General features: G+C 43.5%; 1 protein-coding gene and 1 long non-coding RNA gene across 4 annotated transcripts in view; one reads left to right on the forward strand and one right to left on the reverse strand.

Moving 5' to 3' along the window:
* Nucleotides 1-25,062, reverse strand: part of LOC138471948 (discoidin domain-containing receptor 2-like) — a 679,729-nt gene that overhangs the window by 533,334 nt on the left and 121,333 nt on the right. The gene's annotated exons all lie outside the window — the stretch shown is intronic.
* LOC138471949 (uncharacterized) overlaps nt 13,244-25,062 on the forward strand; it is a 92,166-nt gene continuing 80,347 nt past the window's right edge. Inside the window, exons 1-2 of the long non-coding RNA XR_011268538.1 lie at nt 13,244-13,448; nt 21,370-21,441. This is a non-coding gene — a long non-coding RNA (uncharacterized lncRNA). The remainder of the gene's footprint in view (nt 13,449-21,369; nt 21,442-25,062) is intronic.

Consider the following 25,062-nt stretch of genomic DNA (forward strand, 5'->3'; position numbering starts at 1 on the left):
TTTCTTACATCCACACAACTTTGTTTGGTGCAAACTAATCTTTAAAAAAAAACTCCTACAGAAATCTGTAGTGTCCCAAACAATATTTTGAAAATGGCTGCCAAAAATTTGTGAACAAGTGCCACATGTTATGGAGCTTAGACTGGTATCTTAACTAGAGAGCAGCAAGAGCCGACTCCCTGGTAGATATGGCAGACGCCGGACCCCCATGTATTGAGGGGCTTACTGCAGACATAGACCACTACCCTCATCCTTGCCGGCTGGTCTTTACTAGCAGGTAATTTAGTCTTGTTCATTAAAAATCCACTTTTCCAGCTCAAAAGAAATAATATTTACAGTAATAACGCATGTCCAGCTCTACAGAGAAATGATTTAATAATGTGGGTGATCCATATGGTATCGCGTCCTTCGCATACACCCATTTTTCCAACAGGTGTTTTGCCGCGGGAGTTTTGCCAAAAATTCCCATTGAAATGTTTTGGGGTAGGTGAGATAGGGTAAATAACGGGTTCTGGGGAAGGTAAATAAAATACATAATTAAATTAAGGGGGGTAACCCCCCAAAAATAAAAATTAGATGAAGTTTTACACCAAAACTCCCACAGCAAAACACTGTCGGTAAAAAAAGGGGGTTGGTTAAATGTATAGCACAAACATTCTACAGCCCCATGTGACTCAAGTGACTTGGAGGCACCACAATCAGGCAGCCCATGAATGAATGCAGTACATAGAAAGGAATTTGCAGGAAACAATGAGTATACTGCAATAGAGGGCTAAGAGGGTTGGTGAATCTGGGATACTCAGATGCACTCATAATGTGAAAAGATGACCATTATCATTTCTATTCTCTGCTAGAGAAGAACCTGCACTGCTCTTTGAAGGAACTCCTGATATTGCAAAAAAGCTACTGCACCATGCATCTCCCGCTCAGCGTGAGGGACCCCAAGTGCTCAGATCAGAAATCCCCTAGTTGGCCCCCCATCACAGAGAGTGGTCTGTATAAAGTCCGGTCTTGGCCCACAAATAACTAAGCAATACAACTATGAGCGTCCTCTTGGATCACCTCAGACCTTATTCTCCTACAAGACATCTTTGCCAATTGCAATCTAGGGGAGGCAGGAGATCTGCAGTGCACGGATCATCCCTCTGGAACACTTTACCCGAGGGCTCTACTTTTGGCAATTTTCCTGAAACACATGATGCTATGGATGTCTTAAACTTCGAGAGACTCTGCCAACATTCTTGGGTACCCAGGCTTGCTATCAGTCATCATCAGGCCTTTCAAAAACCGCCCGGCACCTCAAGGTCCCTTTCATACACATGACTTGCAAATGACCACAGAAAAATATAAAGGGCAGCAGAAAAAAAAATCCAATTCATTGTTTTGCAATGTTGATGCACAAGCCATCACAGTTATAAAAATGTGGGTGATGGGTGCTACACATGCATGTATTATATACATTCCTTTTACATTATGTTTTTTATCAAGCAAGCACACAGAGGTAATGGGGCATATAGATTAAATTGTATTTATGATTTAACCAATGAGGATGGGGCCAATGCATTTTGGACTATCTATAGGGGCTAGCGCTACCTGACTGTCCCTGTACCCGAACATCAAGAGTGTATTCTACTGGGACCCACAGCAACTTTTCAGATGGACAGAGTGAGCTATTATTATTATTCCTAGGGTATTTATTGAGCATGGACGTAGCTTCGGGAAGCAAGGGCGCGCTTTACAATCATAGAGGAAGAACACAATGAGTTTGCAGATGAAGACGAATAGAGCGCCTTCAGTTGTGCCAAACTATTCTCCCCATACACAGGTGAAGCAATGCAGTGAGGGTGACCACACAACCAGTGAAAGCTCCAACTACCCTTTAGCTGTGGGGAGCACATTGCAAGCGCTGCAAGATGGAAGTTAATAAAAGCATAGCCTTCTCGATGGGCTGAATATACAGAGGCCTTCATGTTCCCCTCCTTTGTTTAATTGGGTTCCCTTTCATCCGAGTGTCAAGGACTGCCGAGGAGGTCCACCTCCTGCCATTGGCTGGACCCAGGCTCCCTGTTGCAATGGAAAAAGCGGTCCTCGCGCCCAGGGTTGGCTTGGAAACCGTGGCTTATCTCCGTGGGAACGCTGATGAGGCAAGAAGAGCAAGGCCGACTCACTGGCAGTGGCTCGCTGGAACAATTACCAACAATGTTTCTGTTCTGGCAGGAACAAGATATTCTTTGCCTTTTTAGAAGATTTCTTAAGGACCCTGCTGCAGAGCGAGGGCTAATTATCTCTGGCTGACTTTACTCTCTGCCTAACACACTTGGAAACTTTCCGCCTCCACGCCTGGGGAGCCATTCCCGAAACCGCTCATCTTTTATTCACAAACGGCCTCAGCTTGGAATGCACTAGAAGATGGGGGGTTAGGGAGATGCAACGACCTTTGCACTGAATACATCAGTGGGCAGCATGCACACACGACTTCATGTTCAGCTCAAGTCTGACCGGGCAGCTAATGGCAGCCTTGAATAAGCAAGTATGCAAATTAGCCCGACTAGGATAGTGGAGGGAGTCTTGATTCTATTAAAGAGACAGAGGAACGCATTATTCCCTCTTGCTTTGCTGTTTTTCACTCAGACAAGTTGCATCTGCGAGAGTTCCAGGTTGTAGAATATATATATAGGAGAGCCTTCTGTCAGAGTTTGCCTAGGATGGGACATTGGGTTTAGGGTTCACCCATAACTACAGCTGTAATATAGATGACCCATTACCTGTGTGCACTCAAAGAGTCTTAATAATACACACGTGTAGCACACTCCACTCACATGCTTAGAACGGAGCTAGTTGGTGCATCAAACTGTTCAATAATGGGTTGGATTTTTGTTGTTTTCCCTTATATTTTTGCATGGCCATTTGTAAGGGATTTGTATTAATGGGGCATTGAGGTGCTTGACAGCAGATGAAAGGCCACATACGTCACATTGAAGGCAAACTCTGACACAGGTCTCTCCTAGATGCTACTTACCTGAGTGAAGAGCAGCACAGTAACAGGGCACACAGCTTGCCTTGACAGACCCAAACCAGAGGTCCAAGTGTAGTGTAAAACTTTACGATGCCATAAAACTACTTCCTTTTTCCATAAACCTGTGTTATGCATCCCAGACACAACTTTTGTTTTCTTTGAAGTGCCGGCTACTTACCTCCTGCGGGAACTAAATCAAGTTCTGCTAATCTATCGCAAGAGCCACTGGGCAGGCTGAATTTGTGAGCCTGTAAAATGTTCCTTAAGACTTAAGAGCATGGCAACAGAAAGTAAATAAATGCATCACCACCTTAGTAAATGCGGGGGAAATTATTTTCTGTCTGGGAAAAGTATTCCCGATTTGAATCATTTTGAATGAGCTGCTTGGACTCACACACAAAGTGTGAGAATCCAAAATGGTTTTAATGTCGTTGCTGTGATGTGTTCAGAAAGGAGGATGGGGTTGATCGGGGACTATGCCAATTGTCTTTTCAGTATCAAGTTATGTGCAAATCTCTGCACCAGATATATTAACCCTTTAATGAGCCAATCCTGAACAGAAAACTATGGGCAGCTTTACAACTTCGGCGGTAGCCATGCCGGTAAAAATGGCAGACTGCCGCCAGAGTTGTGTTTTTTTTCCTGCGCCTGGCTTTAGGGAATCACTGGGGCAATACAGCCCCGTTGGTCCGTGAAGTCAGGCATCAGAAAATGTAACTCCCCATTCCCATTGAGTCCTATAGGACTCAATGGGAATAGGGAAGATGGTACACCGGCACCATTCATAATGGGGCCGGTGCTACCGTCAAAGTCTGCGAGCGGGTGCCGTTCCACCTGCCAGGTCTGACCTGGCGGGCGGGAGGGCATTCGGCCCACAAACTTGTACTTTGTCGGTCCGATAACAACGGTGCCGGTAAGCCTACCAGCACTGTAGTTACCGGACCGGCAGGGTCGTAATGAGGCCCTTTGTCTTGAAGGGCGCACACACAGATTCCTGCAGAAGACACACTAACCTGTCAGGATACCTTCATGCGATCGGAACCTGTGCCCTACAGGTTATATGCAAAACTCGGCGACTTCTGTATTTGTATTTATTTGAGGAACAGGCATGTCAAGTTTGAACAGAAATGACTTCAAATAACACAGAGACTATGTAGGCATTCCCATGAAGGATGCCTGTGCAATAGAACCAAGGTGAGAACAAGTGGTGAGCCAGTTTCTGATGGAGCTGGGCGAGCCTGGCGAGGCCCAGGCCAGCCTGGGCTCAAACAGGGGCTCCAGCCCGACCCTTGTTTCGGGCCGGTACCCCTGGACACCACAGGTCCCACAATGGCTGCCCAGTGTCCAGGAAAGATGAAGAAAAAAAAAAGGAAAAATAAAAGCATAGCTGCATGCAGGCCCGCCCACACACTACTCTCCTAGCCATGACTTGCTGTACCACCTCCAGCCAACACAATTGGTTTAGGGGCAGAATATGGAGTCACCCTGCAGCAGCTAACACCTACAACTGAGGTAGGCCCATCGCCCCACATCTTTATTTCTATGGGCTTTTTGTGCCCAAATATGGAGATAATAAAAAACGGGCCCTAATGGTGGCTCTCAGATCACGCTCAGATCGCAGCAGCGAGCACTCAACCCGCTGAGCTATCTATATTGCTCTTTGGAATGCACAGTATGTCAATAACAAGACTGTCTTTACTTCTGACTTCCTTCTTTACCATTCTCCCTCTCTTGACCTTATTACCCATAAATAAACCTGAATTGCTCCATCAGTCTGAAACCCATGCTGCCCTTCACAGCGCTGCCTACACCATCACCTACTCTCCGCACCCAAATAACAGGGGTGGTGATGGATGACTGTTTGTTTCTTCCAAACCTCCTATCTCTCCTACTCCCCTAGCTTTCTCTATTTCTCCCTCTTTCAGACACTATCTCCACAATCACTGCTCTCTATGGAATTCATTTTATATCTCTCTATCGTCCACCTGGTCCAGCTGATCAATGTATTGACCACCTAGCCCAACTAATTAAATCCCTTCCTCCGCATCAACTCATTGTCACTAGTGACTTTACCCTCCCCTCTCGCTCCACTCCTCTATCCCCAGACTTTAGCTCTCTTCTTCTTGACCACTTACTCAAATGGGTCCACTCTCTGTTCACCCATTCAAATGGCAATTCCTTTGACCTTATTCTCTTCTACCTTCAACTCTCTTCCCCCAATATCTCCACTGCTCCTTTTCCCTCTGATCATTCCATCGTCTTTGCCCCAATCTCCACTTCTACTGAAGAAATGTTCCCAGGAATGCCCCCCTCATCTCCATGAACATGACAGCCTGAAGAGTCAAAAATCAAAAACACACAAAGCCATTCATTATTTGGACTTTCCCCAAGAGCACCAGTGACTGACGCGTATGCAGATAGGTATTCCCTCACACCGCCATTCCAACCTTATCCAGTGAATGTCTTTATGGATAGAGGTGCTTCAACAGTGGTCCATGACCACTGAAATGGCATGATGAATGACGTTGACTAAATGCAGAGAAACCACTATGCTGACGTCACTAGTGACACCACGACCTAGCCACGTTAGTCATAAAGTACGCCCACAACCATGCAAAGCTTTACACAAACAAACACTCGTACACATGAAGAATATGCTTAGACAGTTATGCAGATAGAGGATGCCGAAACGCTGAATGCAAGGCAACGAAGAGATGCAGAGCAAGCTTGTAGATGCTTATGGCAACTAACCCTTTGGAACTACAGGATCATATAAGGAGACTGGCAGGACCAAATAGGACTGACCTATGGGCAATATATCACTATATACGTGTGCAGAAATCATAGTATTAGTGTAATGGAAAAGACGTAAGGCTTCAGAAACGAGAAGAAAAGTTCAACCAGGTTGCACAAAGCGGGAAGGCCAGGGCTCACGGCCAAAGTCAGAGACAAGCAGCACATTCCAAACTTAAGACAACAAGGAGGCACCTGCAGAAAAACAGAGTAAATGTGCATAATTGCACACCAAAAGAGCTTGATTTTGTGGTCTTCAACCACGTGATGCGGCCGAGCTAGACAATGGCTATTCACCCGCAGTGGGGAGATTAACATTTCTCAGCAACCCAGACAAGATGTAAAACATGAACAAGTTAGCAATGTTGCAATGGGAGAGCACTCCCATAGGCAAAAGTGGTGTTGCTACCAGATGCATTGGGAACACATAGTCATTTCTCATCACCTTGAAGAGGTGCACAGAGGGCTGAGAACCAAACTGGGTCCCAGGCCTAAGGAGACCAGTTCCGGCCAATCCAGGGACAGAAATCTAAGGGTGGATGGCAGGGGGCAATTCTGCATTCTGCATCAAAAAGGGGTAATTTGTTAATTGGAATTGTGATTTCTGGAGATTTGCGAATGTCCTATATGAACCCTGTCTGTTTTTTGTAATAAATGACAGTTCTAATTTGCCCTTGGCTGAGTCTTCTGTTCCTTCTGGGGGAAGGGTTGTTGGATCTTTGGGGGCTGAAAGGGTGAGCTTGTCGTAACCCTCCAGACCTCTGGCATACCGTTTCCTCTCACTATTTTCACCCTTGTCTGTCCATCTACCACTTCCATTACCAAGCAGACATTTCCCTCTTACTACATTCACTCCCAAATCCTCCCCTTCACGGCCTTGGATTACACGTACCATCAGCACCCCGAAAACAACAAATAGGAAAAACCTTCACACTTGGCAAAGATCTAGACACTCCCCGGATATCCAACTCTACCTCACTGCTCTTCAAAACTACTCATCTGCCCTCGACTCTGCCAAATGTGACTTCTATCTCTCTCTCATTTTGTCTCAATTCTCTCAACCTAGATGCCTCCAAAAATGTCTCAGCTCAATTCTCTCATCTCGTAAACACCCCTCCATCTCCTCTGCTCTTTCTGCTAACAATCAAGCTCCCTACTTTGCTTCAAAAATTGTAAACATTCAAAATACCCTTCAACATTTCCTTTTATCCCCACCTGCTCGCTTTTCTCCACTACATCTACCCTCCTCTCCTGCGACAATGTCTTCCTTTGCCGCCATTAACCCTGATGAGATTCTTCTCCTCAGAGCTAAACCTTCATGTGCTCCCATCAACCCTCTATCTCCACACATAGAGAAACTCAGCTTTCAGTGTTGATCCATATCTTACTTCCCTAATTCAACTCCTCTCTTGACAGTGCCACTTTTCCATTATCCTACAAGTCGACTAGTCCCATCCCTATCCTTAAGAAACCTCGCCTAGATCCCATGCCAACCTTCATATTCTCTCTCTCTCTCTCACTCTCTAGCTCTCTCTCTCTCTCTAGCTCTCTCCCTCTCTCTCTCTCTCTCTCTCTCTCTCTCTCTCTATCCTTACTATTCCAAAATCCTAGGGCGTGTACAGGGTTGGAGATTGAGGGGAGTTTTGAGTGATTTAGCTCCTGCTTATAGCCTAGACGAACCTGGTTAGTTTGACACCAATAGGCACCAGGAGCTACTTTTGTCTCCCCAGGCCAACCAATGCCGAACAACCACAACTATATGAATTACGCTCTTTTAGTTTAGGACATCTAATCTTTAAATAAATATCAGGGCCCCTCTATATGTCATTTAAAGTATAAGGGGTCATAAACAATAGGCAAAATGATAGGTTCCATATCATATGCAAGTTTCATTTGCGGGAAACACTATGAACTAGCTCCTTTGTGCGCCATGGTAGCTCCAGGTCACTGGTTAATGCTGGATACACAGTAGCTGCTTGTAGCTTGTGCTTATACAATCTTAATTTAGACCTCTGCACTGAAGTTTTCAACAGACTCACAGTTTGTTGACACTCAAAGCCTCCAGGATCCTCTTCAATCTAGCTTCCAACCTCTGCACTCTACTGAGTCAGCTCTTCTCGATGTCAGCAACTACATGTCTTCTGCTCATCATGCTAACCATTCATCTATTTTTATTCTTCTCGACCACTCTGCTGCCTTCAATATTGTTAACCAGTCTGACTTTCTCTCAAACACTATCTCTCTTAGGCATCAGGGAAAAGGCCTCACTTGGTTTGCTTCATGTCCCACCCATAGACACTTCAATGTGTCCTGGAACAGCCTTACCATCCACTCACCATCCTTACTGTTGGGGTTCCCGAAGGGTCAGTCATGGGTCCACTTCTCTTCACTCTATATACCTCTGCTCTTGGCCCCTTGATCACATCCTATAGCTTCTCCCATCAACTCTTTGCTGATGACACTCTTCTTCTCCTTTCCCTCCTTATCTGATGAGCTACGGTCAAAAATGCTTACATGTCTCTTTGGGTTCAAATACTGAATGGCATCTCACTCACTCATGCTCAACTCCACTAGGGACTGAAGTTCTCTGCTTCCCATCCAAATCCAAACAGGCTATCTCTTCCTCTCTCGTCTATTGTTCTCTACTGACTAGCTTCCGAGCTCTTCTTCTGCTGTCCACCTTTGTGTCATCTTCGACCCATCTCGCATCTTCTCACTCTACATCTCCAAATCTAAAAACTGCGGCCCGACTTAATCTCCTCATCATCAGTAAAATAAGACATCTTGGTCCCTTCAACACTGCTAAGCATCTATTCTCCTCTTTAATACTTTATCAACATGACTACTGTCCAGTTTACATTTTGGTCTTCCCAACTATGCTGTTGTACCTCTCGACAAAGTCCTCAACTTTACCCTATTTACAGCCTTCAACCTTCTCTGCTTCACCTCCACCTTGCCAGCCCGTCATCAGTTAAACTGGTTATCTATGAGACAGAGGGCAAAGTAAAAACCTCATTCTCATCATATTCAAAACTATACACAGACTTGCCCCCACTAGACCTATCAGCCCATCTCATTCTTTACTCTCCCCCTTGCTCCCTATGATCATCCTTGACTCACCACCTTGCCACCTCTTGTGCCCCTTACTCTCCCTCTTGTTTACACACTCTTTCTCTCCTATCTCCCTTACTCTAGAATTCTCTTCCTCTCTGCAATACTCCCACTCAATCTCTATTCAAATTCAAGCTCTGAGCTCTCCTCTTTTCTGAAGAACCACTTGCATAGCATTCTACGCCAACAGATCTCCCTGTTCACCTCTTCCCCTAACTCTCTACAGCACATATCCCGCATCCCTTCATCCTCAAACCTAGCACTTTCAACTCCATCCTTTTTCCTATATCGATGTTCTACTGCCCTTGTCAGTGGATGATGTTTCCACCTCCGCTGCATCATCTCATCTTATATCCACATCCATTGTTTTGGACACTGGTCCTTGGCTCTTTGAGTCAGTGTTAAAACGTTTTGTAAGCATTTATGTGCCACACATGCATTGTTTTCCTTGTAATATTCATTAAATAAATACATAGAATCAAACTATAATGGCCTTGCCACAAAACATGCCATGCTCTTCACTCTCCTTTCACCCCCACAGTCAAGGCCAGGATATCACTATTTCTTTTTTCACATCTACAACACTGGTCTGCACTATCCATTCTCAAGCAACAACAGGTCACACTTCAGAGAAATAGTGATAGCTCTGCTTGATAGAAGTCTTAGTCCTGCATGCTCGTTTTATCTTGAAAGTCTTGGGCGCATATCACAGTAGGTCAAAGAGGTATTCTGCACTGAGTTGTGGCAGGGAATAGGAGAGGCTGTGACAGAGACTATAAAAGGATCCGGGAACCATGTATGGCCATCCAGACATAAATATGGAGCCAGTGCTCCAGATAAGATTTGGAAGTAGGAGTATTTTGATCCCTATTTTCTAAAGTTGGGATTACAATCATTTTTAGAGAGTCCAATTCCCAATGGGAGTATTTTATAAGCGAGTAAAAATAGGTTTTAACTGGAAAAACAAATGTTTTTGTAATCATAGTTTCTTTGCACCTATTTATGCATGCACATTTACAGGTTTACTTCTGATCAGGCAGGAACTATAGCACTTCTTCCTGTTGTACTATGTGCACTACTAGTCCAAACGTATCCATAGAGCTGTGTGGGTGAAAGCAGGGGTACAAGTTTCTACGTGTCTATTTCCTATTTTTTGTTGGGAGTATTTCTAACCCCTTTTTTTGGGAATAGTTGCCTATTTTTAGGGAGTATAAGTGGCCGATATACCCCTTATCTGTAGAGCTGTAGGGCCAAAAGGCTGCGTGGCCAATCCGACCCTGATGACGCCATTGATTTCTTGATTTGCGGTCTGTCACCTTGTTTGATTGATGGCATCTCCATCTCCTCAAGCTCATTGACTGAGTATGGCCTGAATGGCTGTCTGAGAGAGTAACGTTTCTCACATCTGTGATATATCGATGATGGCGGGGAAGGGTCTAAATGTGAGGTGCATCTGTCGTGTTTCAGGCTGAGAGTCGTGTGGGAGTCATGCAGGCCATACTTGGACCTCCATCTTCAATTCTATATGCCATGAGAGTAGAAGATAACAAATTTAATAATAAGCATTGACAAAGTCATATGGTTTGGCTTTTGAATTGAATATTTTTTGTGTTTGCACTTAAATAGCACTTTTTTATTTTAAAGGCGCAGCATTAATGTACAGATGCTGCCTTGCACATCGCATTACAATCATTTTCTAAAAATGTTTTGTGAACATAGTGAAGTTAGCCAAAGTTGTCAAAGAATCAACGTTTTCTGTTAGTGTTACTGGCTCAAAGTGGATAATACGTTGGCAGAGTTTGTTTTCTCCCAATTAATCCTTGTGGGGGAACTCAGAAACCTCCCTGCAAATTGAAATGTGCCTCTTTATATCTATGGCTGTACTATGATGTTCAAAATGCATCATTTGGAACAAGCCGTAACCAAAATGTCTTGCCTGAATTGCCAAATCCCTATTTAAATCCTTTCACGTTTCATCAAAATTAATTGCTGAATGTGTTTTTAAGAGTAACAGATTACTTTTCTGCACCCTCATTGTTACTAAGACGAACTAATTAGAGTTTTGAGGGGTTAGAGTTTTGGGCAGTGGCCAGTGATTAGTGTGCACCACTAGACAAAGACCAAACAAATCCTTTGGGCCCCCTAGAAATGTTCCTAAGTACTCCTGATTTACAGAATTTACTTGCTTTAAAGAACGGTTGCGTTACAAGACAAATGCCTATTGTTTCAAATTAAAATGTATTCTTACTTGCCTAAAAATACACCACTGAGGAATTTGAATTATGTTTTACACCCTAAAAATAAAAATCAGTTTGCACCCAACTTGCCAAAATAGTGAGAAAACATTCTTGCCTCAATTTCTTCTGTGGATCCCTGCCCTAAAGCACACCGAAGCGCTTCATACTGGCTCACAAGAGTAAAGCACATTCTGTGTTCCAATCTTTTCACATGGTGACAAATGCCTCATTGGGATCAACCTGCGGCCTCTCAAAGGCAGAGTCGCCATGTGTGTCTATAGAGGAGAGTCATCATCATCTTGCAAAATAAATCTACATTCTTTTATTATACCTCAGTCAAGACAGACAGGTCTTCCCTTGGAGCCCAAAACCACTGTGAGAAGTGCCCTATGCCTCATGACATCACACCTAGAGTGCCTTGCTTGCAGGGCACGCAGCGGACAGGAAAAAGAAAGAGAGGCCTAACAGAAAGCAAGATGGTGGGATGCCTCTTCAGGCTTCCCTTCCCTCTCTGGCTATTCTAACTCCACCCCCTTCCCATGCCTGCTGTATTTAAAGGCATTCGAGTGATCATAATCCTAGCGTGAGGCTAGTTTGGTAGGTCAGAAAATAATAAATCAGACCCACTCGCGCTTTCTTACAGCATCTTCACACCATGTCACAATTGCAAAATGTGGTTTTAGAAGTGGCGAATATTTCAAGATGAGGTGGGAACATGAACAATGCATTAACACAAACACAGAACACATTTGGATCGCTAAAACGTCAGCTCTGTTTCCTAAAGGCATGAATGAAGAACATGATTTGATCTGTTTTAAAGCTGCTCTTTGATCACACCTTCAGATAGCTGCCCCTTGCTGCACCCATGCAGTTTGCACCTGATTGAATCCTAGTGAGATGCGCTAATATCAGTAATAATTGTACCACAGTGAAGGTTTCTCCATCACCAGAGGTAGGAGGTAGTCCTTGCTTATTGACAAAGGCAGGCCTGTGACCGCAATGATCATCCTTTCGAGACTTTGCATACACTCTGTATCACCCTACGATTTTACCATCCTCAGACTTTGCAGCTAGACCCACTGAAAACGCCTCTCTGCTGTACAAAACATCAGGAACCTTACTGCTAATCCGCCCTAACTGCCACCATTGATATGAAGTGGAGCCTGAAAAGCAGCAGAGTCAGAGCAGCACACAAACACCTCCCCAACCAAACGAAACCAAGGTAGTTCATACACAGGAGACAGAGTCCGCCAGCTGGAACAATCTACACGATCACTAATTGTATTTATTTATTTATTTATGTAAAGAGTACTTGGTCTGGTAGACCCAATGCCCCCTCCATACGCTTACTCATTTTGTTTAGAGTCTGCATCTTCACCATTCAGCCTGCGTAACCATCCACTTGATTTACTGTGATGTGGTCCTGCAATGTCTTTGTCTGTCCTGGGACATAGCAGATTAACCACGAATACACATTTTGCCTTGAGCTGTTTCGAGTCACTTTGAGTGACTTAATATGAACTCGGGAAATAAAACTCTAACGTGGAGTCCATGATTCAATTAACAGATCATTGTAAAAACAAAAATTACATTGTGAATTAAGAAAGCAGTTTATCAACATACTACATAAGTACTTATGTTAGCCATAATGGCAACAAGGCTAATTGAGGTTATTAGAAATGAATCAAAAACAATGGTGCAAAAGTCATAGCCATGTTTGGCAAGCCTCGCATATTAATCATTGCATAGGTGCCAGTAGAATTCTAGAGTTGTAAAAATGCCATTTTACCCACTACGATTTCAAAACCACCACAAGGACGGTTAGCGTCTTACACACAGTCTCCTGGGATGCCTCCTCTGCCTAACCAATGTGCAGGGAAGAACTGCCCCACCGGGACACCGGGACATCCCCCGGTAGGCCTCTGGCCTGCAGGGCCTCTTTGGCGCCTGAATCCGCCTGGGTGGTTTGTGTGAATTGGCTGCCTGCAGTGCCGGCTGCCACCACTGACGCCACGCTGGCGCCTGGCGCTGCCTGTGCATTTTTTTCTTTCCAGGGTTGGGCTGGGAAGCTAGGCTGCGCGCCTGCGCATGAGGGCCTCGGCTGGCTCCTTAGCACGGGAACCGAAACCACACCGCACATGCCCTGCCTGCCCCTGCACACACATTGTGCAGCAGCACAGGTCAGGTGCAGGGCAGGCTGGCAGTGCGGGCCGGGCAAAGAAGTGTTTGGCGTGCACTGCCAGGGCAGCGTAGGCCGCAGTGAGGGGCCTTCTTCGCTTGGCGTGATCAAGGTAAGCGTAGTTGACAGAGCCCATGTCTCCTCTTCTGCCGCATGGGCCAAGTGTTTCATTACCCTTGTAGCTCGCAAGGCTCTGACAACGATCAGGTCGTTCATCACGAGAGACATGTGAGCACCGCACCGGTTTCGCGCACCTCTCCATTTTACTAGACAGTTCACTATGTCAAGTGTCACGTGTTGTTGTATATCTTTACACCAGTGCAGCTTGGCTGCCGTATCCCCCCCCCCCTGAATTGGCTACTGCTGAGTTCAGGAGAGGAGGTAATAAAGTCAATAAAGCGGCCCTCTTCGTCATCACACTGAGCTGCATTGCACACTGCCTCCTGCACAAGACGGTAAAAAACACAAAGAGCAGCACTTTTAAAATCACAGCAGCCATTGTTTTATTATTTTGTTTGATAATTCAAATAGGGCTGGAACAGTGCAAATGAACCTTGCAAATCAGTATGCAACAGTGCCAAGCAACAGTGAAAATCAGTACAAAAATGGTGCATACTGTAAATGGAGGACTAGTCATTACCTGCGGGTTGGACTCACATTTGAATCCTTACTTTCCAAACCTTGAAGGGTGTATATGTATATGAAGCAGTTATTGAACTGTATATTGGCAGAAAACCTTAATTTCGCCAGACATGAATGTTACAATACGAGCCATAAAAGTCCCACAATTCATCACAAAAGAAAGTCAAATATCTGCGCTTACACTAGTTCCAATTACATCAACAAATTGTTCAATGACATCATCAAGGGCTCTGCACTTAAAATGATGAACGCGGCCATAAGCACTGCCCTTGGAGAGTACGAGTTGCTGAATTTTGGGTTCTTTTCGCCGTTAAGATAGCTCAGCGGGTTGAGAGCTTGCTGCTGTGATCTATGTGCGATCTGCAGGTCGCAGGTTCAAATCCCTGCAAGGTCAACTCAGCCATTCATCTTTCTGAAGTACATAAATGAGTACCAACTTCGGTTTCTACAAAAGCGCCATTTAAATAACAAATCATTATCCTTTTTAGGATTTGCATTGTAACCTCGACGTCCCTAGAACTGGGGATGTTATGTTGCATTAACATAGGCCAATCCTTCTGCTTAGTAGAAAACCTCAGCATGACTAAGCAACAGTATATTGAGCTGGGTGTGTAATGTGGTCTCATGACAAAGCATATCCATATAACTCCAGGAAGCACGCATCACAACCTTCAGCTGGGCCCCTGTTCATGGCATGTCATGGCATGATAGCACAAGCAGCACATGGCCTGGGTCCTTGTAACGAGTGTCCCATTCACGTATGCAGCCTGTGTTAAATGGCACGCATACTCCTTCACTCAGACATGAAGACACATGTCAGTGTATGCACATGGTACACATTGCATGCTCTGCAACAATGCACTGTTTGGGGAGCTCAGATGCATGCGCAGGTTTCGTTGAGCGCATAGTCATGCTGTGCTCTGTATAATTTAGTGGTGCACACTGCATGCTCTGCAGCAATGCACTGTTTTGGGAGCTCAGATGCATGCGCAGGTTGTGTTGAGCGCACATTCATGCTATGCGCTGTATAATGTAGTGGTGCACACTGCATGCTCTGCAGCAATGCAATGTTTGGGGAGCTCAGATGCATGCGCAGGTTGTGTTGAGCGCATATTCATGCTATGCGCTGTATAATGTAGTGGTGCACACTGAATGCTCTGCAGCAATGCACTGTTTGGGGAGCTCAGATGCATGCGCAGGTTGTGTTGAGCGCACATTCATGCTTTGCGCTGTATAATGCAGTGGTGCACACTGCATGCTCTGCAGCAATGCACTGTTTGGGGAGCTCAGATGCATGCGCAGGTTGTGTTGAGCGCACATTCATGCTATGCGCTGTATAATGTAGTGGTGCACACTGCATGCTCTGCAGCAATGCACTGTTTAGGGAGCACAGATGCATGTGCAGGTTTTGTTGAGCGCATATTCGTGCTATGGGCCGTATAAGTTAGTTCAATGCATGAGTATGGCTCACACAGTGGGGGTCCTCCAGTCTTGTCCAATGTGTACCACTCGAATATACACTGTTGTGTGCAAAGCCACGGCTGTGTAGTATGTGTACCACGCACATGTAACATAACACTCTCGGTTATAGAATGCAAAACTTGTTGTTAGACAGAATTGCATGCAGTACCCTCTGGGACCACCACACACATTTAGGACTACAGGTGTAAGCAAGGCCAACCTTTGGTATCAGTCTGTACCACACAGTTTGTTGGTAGTGAGCTGAGCAGCCAGGCTTATCTCAAGAGTGAATGTGAGCAGTACAAGTAGTTACACAGAGGACTTTCAATCACAGTGGTTCAAGTAGACACTTATACTCAAGGTTTCCTGGTAAAACACTTATTAATTTATTACACAATCATTTATAAAACATTTCACTAGAAGAACACAACTTAATATTATATACCAATACACTTCAATACAAAACTCTAGGTTTATGAGACAGTTTGAGCTCCCGTGAAAAAGGAGCCAAATGGCAGTTCAGTTACTTAGCAATGAGCAAAAAGGACAAAAGTAAGTTGAATAGATTACATATACTTTCTAGGCAGTGCAAATAGTTTCAGGTCACCAGAACAGTTCAATTCAAGTCAATAGGCCGTCAATGGGCTAGCGTTCTGGATAGGAAAGAGCAGTTCTGGTATTGAACGGAAAAGTCTTTGTAAAAGATCTCAGAAGTAGTTTAGGTGAAAAAGAATCATTTGTGGGGTCAAAGGCTGATTAGGCCTGCGAGTTGGGAAAGTTTCACGAACTTTCACCGCGAGAGTGGCGTTCTCTCAATTGGGTTGGCACAGTACCTTTGTATGAAGAAAACAAATGTTGCTGAAGTCGTGGTTCCTGGCAGTTCCTGCAGATCTCGCTGTTCCTGAGCCTCAGTCGTGGGGACAAGAGGGAGGACTTCGGGGGACTCCTGCACTGCACGGGATCGTTGAAGAAAGCAAACAAAATGGAGTCACTTCAGTTCGAGTAGCTGTAGATTCAAGAACACAAACTGGTGTCCCTCTCCCTGGTTAAACCTAACCAGCCTTGAGAATGGTATCCAGGTGTCTTACGAGTTGATTTGTCCAACCAACTCAAAGGAAGAAGCCGTCCTTGAAGGAGCTTCTCTGTCGAATGGAGTTTGGCAATTCGGACCTGCAACAGGGCTTCACCGGGAAAACCGACGGTCCAGTGGTTGCAGCAGCCGTCCTCTTCCAGCTTGTCTTCGGTTCTTTCAGTCCAGTGGTCGACTCTGCCTTCCAGTCGACGAGCTTCGCCTTTTAAACAGTTTTCTCCCTTTCATTCATCATGGTAATTAGTTTTAAAACCACTGCCACCAGCCTTTTCAATAGGAAAGGGTAGCATTTGACTGCCACATGAGTGTTTAGACACAGGGAGTACTATGTAACCCCTCCAGCACTCCATTGTGAGATGGTGTGTGCTGGGTCTAGGAAGTTGGAAAAGACTAGTAAAGTCAATTTCACTTTACATTCTCCGGGAAACAGTAATTTATCCCAGAGAAGGTACTTAAACCTTTGGGAAGTCTAAAAGACATCCCAGTGTCACTACACTGAAGGTGCTGTGTAACACACATCAAAAGATGATGCCCATGGATTTATCTAAAACGCCATAATCAAAGAACACAAATGTAAAACACACATCAAAACACATGAAAGAGTGGGAAAAAAGGCTCACACACTTTCTAGGTAAAAAAATCAAGTCCTCAAAATCCAGGAAAGTTGCTGGAGGTCTCTAACATGAAGGGAATTAGCACATTACGAGAATTCTCCCTAACACTTAGACAAGTGTACAGACGTATTCAGTGAACTCAAGTGGTCAAACAGTGTACCAATGAGACATGGGAGGGGTGTACCACTCAGACATCTGGGCTGTGTTCACTGCATGCATAAAGCACACAGTAGACTTCCCAACCATCCTGGACACATATCAAAACTGCCCGCATGACACATAAGGCAACCATTGCCTACTTGCGAGTCGCGACTCAGGTGTGATGCTAGACCATTGCACAAATCGAGATTAAACTAGGAGACAGGCCTTCTCTTGCTACGCCCGGCACCTGGCCTACTGGAACACCATACTGAGGCCTTTCCAGGACGGGACTGAAAACCCTGGTTATATGCCGACCCCCTAGTGTGGGATTCACAAGCTAGTACAACCTGTAACTTCCCTGTCACCGCACTCTGTTGCTGCCTAGCTAGTTTCAAACTATATAAAACCAATAACAAAATACTAATGCAGAGTTCAAGCCGACCAGATATGAAGTCAGTATTCAATTCATATATTTTTTCCAAACTCATTTTTGAAATATTTGATGCTGTTTAGCCTGTCCGGGTCAAGATTACAGCAAGTCAAACGTGTCACAGTTAATTGACCTCTCAGAATTTTTCTTTTGCAAGTTGTTTCTTTTATTTTTTATGTGGTTAACTTTCTTTTAATTTGTAGAAGGTGCAGCCATGACCCTCTGCCTTTTCTTCTAACCGATTGAGTGTGGAATGAGTGTGGATCAAATGCATTGTGGGTATGCAAATTAGCCCAAATGCAAACCTTTTCTGCAGGAAATTGTCTTTGTCTAAGAGGGCAGTGGTTCTTCATACATAACTTAATCAACCCAAGACAGACATTTGCAAGATCATGAACTTATTTAAAACATGAATTTTTGTTAATCCATATATGATTTAAACATGGTTTAAACACACTAATTTGGACTAATTGTATCGAACATCTTCTTGGGTGATACTCACAATTCCCTCATAAAAGGGTTGGGCTCACGTGCTATGCTCGCTCCTTCGGCGAAATATAGGGCCACTTTGAAAATAATTTCCAGGGCCACTTTTGGTTCCCAGTCCAACCCTGCCAATGTGGAGGTCATGTATCCATTCACTGCATGGCATTTCCAGAACAGAGTATGCCATGTTGTCAACATTGCGTTTTGGAATGTTTGTCTAAGTGCTTGGGGCCCGTATTGTGAACTTTGACCTTATGTTCCACTTGTGTCAATGCAGAGTAGATGAACTTTGATATGTGCGTCTTCCTCTGTTGGTGGGGGGTGTTGTCTGAACGCTGCAGGATGTGCTCGACTGCAGGCAAGGCTATTGTAGTTTTGCAGGCTGAGAAGAAACGGCTCTACAGTTTAAAACCTACAGTTTAATCCTCACTGTTTGCACATCATTTCTTTAATTTGTGCTCAAATTAAATATATTTAATTGCTGCTGTATGTTCACTCCAGGGGTTAAAATGTTAAGTTACAAGCTACTAGCCAGGTATGAAAAATCACTCACCCCCTCAATTCTCCAAATGCACACAGCGCACCATTACTTAACTACCAAGAGTCAATTATCCCTCGCCAATAGCTCATGGAGAGTGCACATCCTATGACATAAAGCTACAATTGTTGCTTAAAATAAAAGAATGCAGCCTTTATTAATGTAGCGCTCCGAAATCTGTACATGACAGCTTGGCACTATGTTTTCATACTTTCAAACTGATGCAATTTTGTGATTGGCTGTTTCAAGCAGTCTAACATTCATTGCAAGCCACTATAAACGTGTGGAGTGTTGCTATGAGAATACGCAAATGCAAATTCATACAAAGTACTGTTTTAAAAGCTTGTATTGCTGGGAAGGCTCAAAGGGTAAACGGGGGGGAGGGCAGGCTCTGTAGAAAGGGATTACAGTGGTTGCTTTTAATAGAAAATATAAGAAGACCTAGCTTGTGGGGACACTGAACAACCGTAGTAGGGTTATCAGTATAAACAAGTTTGAATACCACTGATTTAAAACATTCTGAGGCTGTCTTTACCTGGAAATTGTGGGCCAGTTATTATACTCAAAAAGGGGCTTGGAGGGTGGGCAATGCATTGTGCTTAAAATGCACCTTGGGAAATCACGCTGATCATCCCGTTGGAGGACCATCGGGCTCCTCTGACCCCTGCTTGTGGTTGGCAATGCGTGCAACTCTAAAGCACAGGAGGGCGGGCCATGCTGCTGCATGCAATCATAAAATGGGGACCTTGTTTCCACACTAGAAGGGACCCGGGATGGCAATCTCTCACTTTGAGAACCTCTCAGAGGGTGAGTATTATGCATTCATCTAGCACTTAGATCGACTGTGAAACGTAGCGCTGCCCCCTGCACAGGGAAGGAACCCAGGAAGTAGACATTGTTGTTTGTACAGCTAACCCATTTCTTCACTCGCAAACTGCACCTTCACAACCTAGCGGAAGGCACGGTCTCACTCAACACACGCTGCACTCACATTTAACACAAACACTATTGCACCTCACCTCTGCCATAAGAATGAAGCTACATCTAACGACAATAAATAGAACTGTAGCTTCCCACATAACTCTCCATTTCCTTAAAATACAATCCCCCCTTTACTCTATAGTATCCCTCAGCTGCACCCATACACACTGCATTTAGACATGGATGACTAGCAGGGTCTTGCCAAATCTGGCATAACTTTCATGGCTGAAATGCACACACACATAAATGCACCTTCCAAATTCTCCCACATTTTTGGACTAGGCGCTATAACAAACAACACAATTAATGAATTTCAGCTGTATTATTTGGTTATGTTGTATCAACTGATTGGGGTTAAAATATGCTACTTCGAATGAAATATGTTCCATTGTCTAAACCATAAGAGAACAAAGAAACATGTTTTTTGTTCCAATAAGACTCATAGCAACAACACTAGATTCCCCATCTGTGTTACTTTTCATGAGAAGTGCATGCTCCATAGTGATCTATGGAAAAGGTTATCTGCTCAGCCACATTCATAATGGGACCAGTGTATCATATCATTTCAATGTTCATTTGTATTGTTTTATAATAGTGATGTATTTTCTCTCTGTATGTTTTTGACCGTTGCAGATTAAATATCAGACTAATAGTTTCTTCTCAAGTAAGTACCACTGAGGCTTGTTTAGCACCCTGAAAGTGGTGACCTCAGTTTCACTCAATATGGCATTCATAGATGCACTCAGTACTGTTAATGCAGCACCCATCATTTGCATACACTCATTTATCCAACTCTTGGTACCTCTGTCAAATATGCGGAAAAATTCAAAGCAGCAATTTTCAACATCATTACTGCATCATTCTACGATGTATAGGACCCAATAAAAATAATAATGGGTACAAAATATATAGAAAGATATGGCTACTCAGTCGCAGCAACAAGATCATATATTACTTACAGCATTTACAACCTTACAATGATAATGCTTTGACCTTTCATGGGCAGCTAAATATAACCTCTGGTCTACTGTTTTTCGTTAACACAAATGTAAATGCATTGGTCATTTATTAATGGTCACCCTTACCCCTTGTGGATGTTAATCACATTCCTAGTCAATGGTAATAGAATGGCAGACGTGATAGTCACCTGCCACAACAATGCCATGAATATGCTCAGATAAAATAGCCTCCTTAGAGTGAGGAGTAGGGTATATCAACAGACTACATTCTTTTCAAAGATGGCCACCATGCTTTCTGCAGCGGTCCACACCGTTTTTTGATGTGGATCCTTGTTACTGGATGCAAATTATATTTCACACAATGCCTTCTTTGCACGCAACCTGGTGATCTTCAAGACCAGTCTTCTTATATTTAATAGGTAAATTGCTGAATAATGTGTACGGGTAGACAACATCTATTGCAAGCTACTTTCACATCTGATACGTTTGATTGCATAATTCCTGGTCCCACTTATCAATCAAGGAGGAGGCTCACTTTCAGTTCATTTCTCCATATTTCATAGGCAGCTCGCAAGGGATCCGCAACTACCTTTCACCAAGTATGACTGTGCTCATTTCTTTTGCATTTTGAGTAGCGATGTTGCATTTTCCCCCTCCTCCTAAAAACGGAACTTCTCTCATTCTCCTTCAGATCCGCAGGAGGGGCTGGAGATCATCCAAGTGGCAGCGGTGCATGGTAGAAATCCTAGTAACATAGCATAAGGTAACATTACATACATAACATCGATGGTAAATAAAAATAGCTTCATTTTTATTTGCAACCTCATTTTTATAGTAATACATTATTGGGCGTAGTCTACTTGTGTAGTATTAAGACGTACAATCTCTTGTGTGAATCATCTTCCTTTTGTGAAAATATCCTTAAAACTAGTCGACTCAAGTAAAATACATCTGCCATAAAAGGCACTAGACTGGGAAGTTTCCCAAGGCAGGATAGTTTGATTTATATCGCTTTTGAATGTGATATACCTATCTATAGGTCAAACCCTTTTCCTTTATGCAGTCTACACAATCAAGTTCCCCTCCCCTGATGAATATCCAGACCTGAAATGCGCAGTTTGGTGGAGAACACCTGTTAAATCCTAGAACACTGTAAATTATCACACAAAAAAGTGTACAAGAGAACTGGGATCCGTTTAATTTTGTGTACAAAACTTAGAGATGTACTTTTGTGTACTTCAAAATCATCCACTGTGAATTATTATCAATTACTGATCCCTGCATTTTTTCAGAGTTTGTAGGGTGTCCTGACCCACGTTTAAGCTACCCTGCTACAACATTTGGTGCTGTGGGCTTAGGAAATTCAAGATGGTGGAAAACCCACATGTGCGCCGAAATCCAGGAAAGCTGCGCAGTTGTGCGCACACCAAAATGGTTACCTAACTTGCCACCCACCAGGGTAAAGAAAGGTCTTTGTTAACAAAATCCACTTTTACTGATGTCAAAAAGTTGCTGAAATCGTGACTCATTGGACCACTTTAAAGATTCAACCCTTTTTGTGGGGTTCCACATAACCATCTTACTGTAAGGAGCCCCATCAAAACAATGTTAAGCAAGGATTTACTACCATGTAAGAACCATTCCTGTTTAGAATGCATTAATCCAAGAAAATCCCAAAAATGGGTGCAGTACCAGTACTCACCACTATCCAAAAGCCGGCGTTTTAAAACCCACTGGGTGTTTTTCTGAAGGCAAGCAAAATGCCTATTTCAAACCTTGCAACATGTGCAAAATAATCACTGAACACCAGCAGACATTTGGCAGAATGGAGTTTTGTGTGCCTACAAAATCTGGGAAATGAAGAGCCCAAAAACAATGCTTATAACAAAAATGCTATGGAGTCAGCAGCTTAAGCCTAACTGCAACTGGATTTAAAACCACCAAAATCGAAAATGTTAAATTAAATGAGTGACCTATGTTTGGTGTCACATGCCTTTGTAACTGTTGAAATGTCATAGTTTTGCACTTAGAATCAGCATTCTAGCTGCATGTGTAAAATTACAAGTTATTTTAAAAGCAACAAAAAGTTAGCTGAAGGTCTGGTTTAAGGAACTTGATTTTGCCTAGCAACGGATCCCATCAGGAGTGAAACTTGAGTCACAACTATGTTCCCAGGCCAATGTTCCTTTTGCTGCCCACACTAAGGATATGCCATCTATCTGATAATTGAATTTCCTGTGCTCTGCCAGAGAGTGAACAAAGCCCTCTCCACTCAGGCAAAGGTTTTTATTACAGACGTCGTAAAAAGTGGCTTCCTCCTGGAGAAGCTGGGAGGGGCACTGACTGTGAGAAGCAAGCTGGCTTGGCAGAAACTGGAAAGACTGGTTTCTGTACCATGTGACCTGAAAAGACACACCCCTGCAGCAAGGATATGGTTTTATAAAAAGGGGGATAATTCATAGTGCGGACATGTGAAAATTTTATAAATGATACCATAATTCTTGTGATTTTTCTGCCCACAGTTTAAGACGTGGTAGGAACCGGTGGTATGTTCAGGGGGGTTTTAGCGGAAAAGTGGATATTACTCTAAATGTGTGCATGTTAAAAATCTGAAACTTCATCAGTTAATGTCCCTACCCCCTGCACACATGTATGTAAAGTTGGGTCCATGTCGGAAATTGAAAAAGCAGTTAAAAAGTCAATTATGTACACTCTTTGAATGCAAGCTCCGAGAATGAGCAGATTTGGACATAGACATGGCTAAATTCAGCCACACCATGTATATGTAATTTCAAACAACTGTGTAACTCTGAAGTATGGATTTTGATCATATATATATTTGGGTGCACAGATGATAAGGGAGGTTGTTTCAAGAGATCATAAAATGACATCAATCTGACTCACAGTTCAGTTTGCCAATCAAGCGGAGGAATGGAAGCCTGACCAATGACGAATGAGAGGGGCAAGTCTAGTGATGCAACACACACACCCATTCTCAAGAAACAGATAAAAGCAGAGAGTCAGGTCACATAGAGACATTCAATTGCATCTGCCGCTGGAAGCTCTGCCGGAAAAATCCATACTTACCTTCATCAACCTCCAGAAAGCCAAACTAGAGACTTCAATCTATCCAGAACTAAGAGACCAGACCAGAGAGAAAGCAGTGCTGTGCCTAGCAGAGACCAGACCAGAGAGAAAGCAGTGCTGTGCCTAGCCGAGACCAGACCAGGCGCTGTGAGCAGAATCCGGAAAGACCTGACCAGACTGAAGATCGTGACCAAGTCGCTTTCCTGTTCAAAATCTCTTGTGAGTACTTAGCAAAACTCAGAACACATCTCTTAGTTTAAATTCATCTAATTCAATCTATTTAACCTAAGTAGAACTGCCTCCTATCTGTCACCTGTCATTTCTAGTAAAATTTGTCATTTTGAAAAAGTGTGCGTTTAAAATTTACAAAACCAAAAACGACCTTTACTAAATTACTCATATCTCCGCAACCGTTCGGGCTAGAGACTTGCAATAACTTTCATTTGGAAGCTGAGATCCCAGGCTTTCCTAGGACCCCAAAACGGTAGAGATAGTCCTTGCGGTTCCTTTGTAATAGCGCTCGGCGCATCCGCGAATATTGCCGCGATTTGCAATTTCTTCACATGTAAAAAAACTGCTGCTGCCTGATTTCATTTGCCAGAAATTCGTTTAACCTGCTAACTATCCCTGCATCATTGCTAGTGTGAGCCTGGACTAATATTAACTAGATACCACTCATCCTGAACCTCTAAAAGGGAATTAAGAGCGTTTCCAGCATATTTCTCATTCATTGCTAGCACCTATCAAAGCATTTGCCTGTGTTTTCAAACTTCTGTTTAAGCTTGCTGGATTGAACTGAATTACAGTTGATTGCATTTCTGAGAACTGTGTGTTTTCCTTCCATTTCCTTGCCTTGCATCAAGGGGGGGAGGGGAGTAGCCAGAGAAAAGTGATTACATTGTTTGGTTGAAATCATATTGCGTATTTTCTGTACTGCATTCATTGGATATTGCATCCACCTGAGCTTACATAAAGCATCCTCTACCACATTATACTTTTGTTCCTATTTACCAGTGTGCTACCTTATCCATTTCATCTCAACTCCTTATTGATTATAAGAAGTGTGCTAGTGCCAGATTCTCTGTTGTTGATCTTTATCATATCAGATTCAGTGTGCTATTCAATTATTAATTTATTATAAAGCGTGATATATATATCTATTTTAAATTATCAAATAAACCTTTTAAACTTGCAAAACAGAACTACTTCTTGGCTCAGTGGGGTCAGGGGGATTCCAAGAGAGGGGTGTTATATAGGGGTAGTCATCCAGAACGCATGAACTGGACCTAAAGATATA

This window comes from Ambystoma mexicanum, chromosome 8 (genome assembly GCF_040938575.1).
Source record: "Ambystoma mexicanum isolate Mex_15411 chromosome 8, UKY_AmexF1_1, whole genome shotgun sequence".
Lineage (NCBI taxonomy): Eukaryota > Metazoa > Chordata > Amphibia > Caudata > Ambystomatidae > Ambystoma > Ambystoma mexicanum.